Source organism: Myotis myotis, unplaced genomic scaffold, assembly GCF_014108235.1.
Source record: "Myotis myotis isolate mMyoMyo1 unplaced genomic scaffold, mMyoMyo1.p scaffold_m19_p_8, whole genome shotgun sequence".
Lineage (NCBI taxonomy): Eukaryota > Metazoa > Chordata > Mammalia > Chiroptera > Vespertilionidae > Myotis > Myotis myotis.
Window position 1 is genome coordinate 94,228,090 of NW_023416390.1, and position 6,866 is coordinate 94,234,955.

General features: G+C 60.4%; 2 non-coding genes across 2 annotated transcripts; both read right to left on the minus strand.

Annotated features, from left to right (window-relative positions):
- Positions 1–1,199: 1,199 nt before the first annotated feature.
- On the minus strand, positions 1,200–1,318 carry LOC118662358. Its single transcript, XR_004969734.1, has one exon. It is a non-coding gene; the product is annotated as a 5S ribosomal RNA (ribosomal RNA).
- Positions 1,319–4,623: 3,305 nt separating this feature from the next.
- On the minus strand, positions 4,624–4,742 carry LOC118662371. The gene has a single exon (XR_004969738.1). It is a non-coding gene; the product is annotated as a 5S ribosomal RNA (ribosomal RNA).
- Between the last annotated feature and the right edge of the window lie 2,124 nt (positions 4,743–6,866).

The window sequence follows — 6,866 nt, forward strand, 5'->3', positions numbered from 1 at the left end:
TTATTTCTCGTAATCCTCGGCCAGGATATCTCTACCTTGACTTTTAGGGAGACTGGAAAAAACCGGGAGAGGCAGACAGAAACATGGATGTGAGGGAGACACCTGGATTGGTTGCCTCCGGCAGGCGCCCCGAGGGGGCAGGGATCCAGCCTGCAAGGGAGGTAAGCGCCCTTGACCCCAATCCAAGCCGAGACCCTTCCATCCACAGGCCTGCGCTCTGTCCACTGAGCCAAACCCGCTGGAGCCACCTCCACTAGCGTCACAGACACTTCCCTCCCATCCAGGGGTGCCCTCTGTCAGGCGGGAGACCCCTTTCCCTGATTGGGGGTGGAGGTCGTGGTGGCCGGGGGTGGGGGATCCAAGAGTAGCCCCAGGGGTCCCCCCACCAAACCCTCAACACCCCCAAGGCGAGGAGGGGCGTGGCCGAGCCGCTCTCCTGGGCCCAGGGTGGGTGTTTGGGGGTCGGGAGGTGGAGTGCTGCAGAGTGGCAGGAAGGGGGCGGGCGTCCTAGTGGACCTCAGGGCCGGCCCTGCCTGGGCCACGGGGCGGAGCTTGGGCAAGGAAAACAGAAACATCAAAAAGCCCTGTCCCCGCACCCCGCACCCCGCTCCCCGACCTGGTGCTCCGCCACCCGACTCCGCACACCCGCCGCCCCGGCCCGGACCAGATCTCTTCTTGCACAGCCATCAGCTGTCTCTGGCCCGCCCATCTCCTGAGCTTCGAAAAGACGCAGGAGGGCGCCTTCCTTTGGGGGTGCGATTGCCTGAAAGGCGGAAGGGGGTGTCCACCGCCACCGGGTAGGACGAAGCCCCCCGAGGGATGGCACAAAGCGAGGGGCGGCCTGGGTCTTTGGTGGGGCCCGCGGGGTTCCCTAAGCAGTTGGGGAGCTACCTCCGGCCGCAGCACCGGGGGTTCGATGGGTTCCCCGGGGTGTGGGTCGCCTGTTGCCCCCGCAGAGCACGGAGCGCTTGGGGCTTGCACGGGTGCGGGAGAACGCAAGAGACACGCCCCTGCAACGCAGGGCTGCTGTCTGTTAGGCGCGAGACCCCATTTCCTAAGTTTTGACGGCGGAGGAGGGTGGGCGGGGGCGGGGGCGGGGGTGGGGGTTCAGTTCTGAGAGTAGCCCCGCGGAGGCGATGGGAGGTTCCCCCCACACCCCCAAAAGGCGGATGGGGCGGGCTCAAAAAATGGCAATGAAAAGCCTACAGCACCCGGTATTCCCAGGCGGTCTCCCATCCAAGTACTAACCAGGCCCGACCCTGCTTAGCTTCCGAGATCAGACGAGATCGGGCGCGTTCAGGGTGGTATGGCCGTAGACGCTGGGGCCGGCCTCCGGGAGCCTCAAGAGCCCGCGGCGCCGGGGCTCCAGGCCCGCTGAGCCCTGGGCCCCCTGGCTGACCCGGTGCTCAGCTCCCCCCACCCTCCGCCCAGCCCGCCCAGCCCGCCCGCCCTCTAGCCGGGACGAGATCTGTCCCTGCGGAGCCACCAGCTGCCTCTCATCCACCTTCTGAGCTTCCAGGTGATGCGAGACTCGGGAGAGCCGCTCCCGGGTGGGTCGGTGGGTGGTGGTGGTGGTGGGGGGGGGGGGGGGCGGGATCGGGGGAGGGGGTGGGATGTCCCGGTGAGCCCGCAAGGGGGCGCCCTCTCCATCTGGGCTCCGCTAGGGAGTCCACTTCACATCCCCATGGCAGCATTTTGTTGGGGAGAATCCAATGGCTAAACACGTAGTTGGGACCAAAAATGTGCATGTGCCTAGGCAGGGTCCAGGGGGAGTGGAGGTGGAGGCCGCCCACCATGTAGGCCCACAGCCAGCCCCAGGTCTGATGCGCCGTGTCCTGGGAGACCACAGGAGGGGATATGGCCTGGGTGGTCACCCCTTCGTTTCCTCCATTTCACCCTCTTCCAGGTGGAGACCTAGCCAGGTGGCCCAGGGCGGTGTGCCTCTTCCAGGACCGCAGTGCTGAAGCCCAGGCCTGTTGGAAGTGGCCGTCCAGGCCACATCCCACCCCGTCTACTGATCTGGCCCTCTCTGAGTTTTTGCATCCGGCGCAGGTCACAAGGCCCACAGGTGTGGCAGGTTGGATGTCATATGCAGCGGTCCGGGCCTCTCGAAGATTGTTTCCTGCATCATCCCTCGCGTGTGTGTCGGCAGGGTCCCTGGGAAGGCCCAGGAGGACACAGTGGCTTTGCCAGGACACTAAACCGATCAGACAACACAGGTCTCACTGGGCTCTCCTGAACGCTAGGCCCCTGGTGGCAAGAACGGGGAGCTGGGGGAGGGGAAAGCTGAGTTGGAGAACTTGGAGTATTTCTGGGGGTGTCAGTCAAAAGCCCAGAGGGCTTTCCGGGCAAGGGTGCTTCAAGGAACACATACAGGTAACGGAACCCTGCAAACTTTATGTCACTTCCTCAGTGACAGGACAATAGAGAAGCTAGAACTCTGGTCACCAGGCACCACATTCCTGAGACAGGCCCCTATCACCTCACTTGACTGGAGACCTGGGAGAGAGCAGGATGCTCTCCACTGGTCTCCAGATGTCCTTGGGGTGTGCCTTTGGAAAAGCTTACAGCAAAACTGTTTCACTCACGCAGACAGTGGCTCTAGTCTCCCTTCTGACGCCTGCTGACCTTGAGCGGTGTGTGGCCTCAGGTAACTTAGGACAGCCTAGCGTTGGCCAATCCCAGGGAGGCCACAACTGGGGGCACTTGAGGGCGTCATATCCATCCTTGCCACTGTGTGTGTGTGTGCGTTGTGTGTGTGTGTGCGCGCGCGCGTGCGTTGCGTGTGTGTGTGTGTGTGTGTGTGTGTGTGTGTGTGTGTTTGCGCTGGAGCTGAAGAAACTACAGGAGGGGTGGTTTGCTGGGTCTCTCAAGTGCCTACCTCAGGTCATGGGGGGCATAAGAGGAAGTGAGTGCTGGGGACCAAGGCCCCATACCCTCTGGAAATCCTAGGGGTTGAGGGCTCATTTTATTCCTTCATGGCTGGAAGTCTATTCAGACAACCCTGTGCACCTGATCAGGGAAAATGACTTCATGGTGGGTTTTCCTACTGTGGTGAGACCCAGGCAATTTTCCAATGGCCCGGACACCAGGCGTTGCCTTATCAGAGCTCCACCCAGGTGGTCATGGAGACTCAGTGGCACTAGTACAACTCCTTCTAATCCTTGTGCGGAGCTAGAGACCAGAGCACCGGCAGTCGGAGTGGGCCCAGGGTTGAGGGTGGGTACAGAGGGCGCTGTCCCCACGGGATGAAGAGGACCCAGGAGAGCCACATATCAGATTCCCCGAGAGTGTTCAGCGGTTACACCTGCATTTACTCATTATTTTTTTATTTATATATTTATATATTTATTTATTTATCTATTTATTTATTTATTTATCTATTTATTTATTTATTTATTTATTTATTTATTTGATTATTTGATTATTTCTCGTAATCCTCGGCCAGGATATCTCTACCTTGACTTTTAGGGAGACTGGAAAAAACCGGGAGAGGCAGACAGAAACATGGATGTGAGGGAGACACCTGGATTGGTTGCCTCCGGCAGGCGCCCCGAGGGGGCAGGGATCCAGCCTGCAAGGGAGGTAAGCGCCCTTGACCCCAATCCAAGCCGAGACCCTTCCATCCACAGGCCTGCGCTCTGTCCACTGAGCCAAACCCGCTGGAGCCACCTCCACTAGCGTCACAGACACTTCCCTCCCATCCAGGGGTGCCCTCTGTCAGGCGGGAGACCCCTTTCCCTGATTGGGGGTGGAGGTCGTGGTGGCCGGGGGTGGGGGATCCAAGAGTAGCCCCAGGGGTCCCCCCACCAAACCCTCAACACCCCCAAGGCGAGGAGGGGCGTGGCCGAGCCGCTCTCCTGGGCCCAGGGTGGGTGTTTGGGGGTCGGGAGGTGGAGTGCTGCAGAGTGGCAGGAAGGGGGCGGGCGTCCTAGTGGACCTCAGGGCCGGCCCTGCCTGGGCCACGGGGCGGAGCTTGGGCAAGGAAAACAGAAACATCAAAAAGCCCTGTCCCCGCACCCCGCACCCCGCTCCCCGACCTGGTGCTCCGCCACCCGACTCCGCACACCCGCCGCCCCGGCCCGGACCAGATCTCTTCTTGCACAGCCATCAGCTGTCTCTGGCCCGCCCATCTCCTGAGCTTCGAAAAGACGCAGGAGGGCGCCTTCCTTTGGGGGTGCGATTGCCTGAAAGGCGGAAGGGGGTGTCCACCGCCACCGGGTAGGACGAAGCCCCCCGAGGGATGGCACAAAGCGAGGGGCGGCCTGGGTCTTTGGTGGGGCCCGCGGGGTTCCCTAAGCAGTTGGGGAGCTACCTCCGGCCGCAGCACCGGGGGTTCGATGGGTTCCCCGGGGTGTGGGTCGCCTGTTGCCCCCGCAGAGCACGGAGCGCTTGGGGCTTGCACGGGTGCGGGAGAACGCAAGAGACACGCCCCTGCAACGCAGGGCTGCTGTCTGTTAGGCGCGAGACCCCATTTCCTAAGTTTTGACGGCGGAGGAGGGTGGGCGGGGGCGGGGGCGGGGGTGGGGGTTCAGTTCTGAGAGTAGCCCCGCGGAGGCGATGGGAGGTTCCCCCCACACCCCCAAAAGGCGGATGGGGCGGGCTCAAAAAATGGCAATGAAAAGCCTACAGCACCCGGTATTCCCAGGCGGTCTCCCATCCAAGTACTAACCAGGCCCGACCCTGCTTAGCTTCCGAGATCAGACGAGATCGGGCGCGTTCAGGGTGGTATGGCCGTAGACGCTGGGGCCGGCCTCCGGGAGCCTCAAGAGCCCGCGGCGCCGGGGCTCCAGGCCCGCTGAGCCCTGGGCCCCCTGGCTGACCCGGTGCTCAGCTCCCCCCACCCTCCGCCCAGCCCGCCCAGCCCGCCCGCCCTCTAGCCGGGACGAGATCTGTCCCTGCGGAGCCACCAGCTGCCTCTCATCCACCTTCTGAGCTTCCAGGTGATGCGAGACTCGGGAGAGCCGCTCCCGGGTGGGTCGGTGGGTGGTGGTGGTGGTGGTGGTGGGGGGGCGGGATCGGGGGAGGGGGTGGGATGTCCCGGTGAGCCCGCAAGGGGGCGCCCTCTCCATCTGGGCTCCGCTAGGGAGTCCACTTCACATCCCCATGGCAGCATTTTGTTGGGGAGAATCCAATGGCTAAACACGTAGTTGGGACCAAAAATGTGCATGTGCCTAGGCAGGGTCCAGGGGGAGTGGAGGTGGAGGCCGCCCACCATGTAGGCCCACAGCCAGCCCCAGGTCTGATGCGCCGTGTCCTGGGAGACCACAGGAGGGGATATGGCCTGGGTGGTCACCCCTTCGTTTCCTCCATTTCACCCTCTTCCAGGTGGAGACCTAGCCAGGTGGCCCAGGGCGGTGTGCCTCTTCCAGGACCGCAGTGCTGAAGCCCAGGCCTGTTGGAAGTGGCCGTCCAGGCCACATCCCACCCCGTCTACTGATCTGGCCCTCTCTGAGTTTTTGCATCCGGCGCAGGTCACAAGGCCCACAGGTGTGGCAGGTTGGATGTCATATGCAGCGGTCCGGGCCTCTCGAAGATTGTTTCCTGCATCATCCCTCGCGTGTGTGTCGGCAGGGTCCCTGGGAAGGCCCAGGAGGACACAGTGGCTTTGCCAGGACACTAAACCGATCAGACAACACAGGTCTCACTGGGCTCTCCTGAACGCTAGGCCCCTGGTGGCAAGAACGGGGAGCTGGGGGAGGGGAAAGCTGAGTTGGAGAACTTGGAGTATTTCTGGGGGTGTCAGTCAAAAGCCCAGAGGGCTTTCCGGGCAAGGGTGCTTCAAGGAACACATACAGGTAACGGAACCCTGCAAACTTTATGTCACTTCCTCAGTGACAGGACAATAGAGAAGCTAGAACTCTGGTCACCAGGCACCACATTCCTGAGACAGGCCCCTATCACCTCACTTGACTGGAGACCTGGGAGAGAGCAGGATGCTCTCCACTGGTCTCCAGATGTCCTTGGGGTGTGCCTTTGGAAAAGCTTACAGCAAAACTGTTTCACTCACGCAGACAGTGGCTCTAGTGTCCCTTCTGACGCCTGCTGACCTTGAGCGGTGTGTGGCCTCAGGTAACTTAGGACAGCCTAGCGTTGGCCAATCCCAGGGAGGCCACAACTGGGGGCACTTGAGGGCGTCATATCCATCCTTGCCACTGTGTGTGTGTGTGCGTTGTGTGTGTGTGTGTGCGCGCGCGTGCGTTGCGTGTGTGTGTGTGTGTGTGTGTGTGTGTGTGTGTGTTTGCGCTGGAGCTGAAGAAACTACAGGAGGGGTGGTTTGCTGGGTCTCTCAAGTGCCTACCTCAGGTCATGGGGGGCATAAGAGGAAGTGAGTGCTGGGGACCAAGGCCCCATACCCTCTGGAAATCCTAGGGGTTGAGGGCTCATTTTATTCCTTCATGGCTGGAAGTCTATTCAGACAACCCTGTGCACCTGATCAGGGAAAATGACTTCATGGTGGGTTTTCCTACTGTGGTGAGACCCAGGCAATTTTCCAATGGCCCGGACACCAGGCGTTGCCTTATCAGAGCTCCACCCAGGTGGTCATGGAGACTCAGTGGCACTAGTACAACTCCTTCTAATCCTTGTGCGGAGCTAGAGACCAGAGCACCGGCAGTCGGAGTGGGCCCAGGGTTGAGGGTGGGTACAGAGGGCGCTGTCCCCACGGGATGAAGAGGACCCAGGAGAGCCACATATCAGATTCCCCGAGAGTGTTCAGCGGTTCCACCTGCATTTACTCATTATTTTTTTATTTATATATTTATATATTTATTTATTTATCTATTTATTTATTTATTTATCTATCTATCTATCTATTTATTTATTTATTTATTTATTTATTCATTTATTTATTTATTTATTTATTT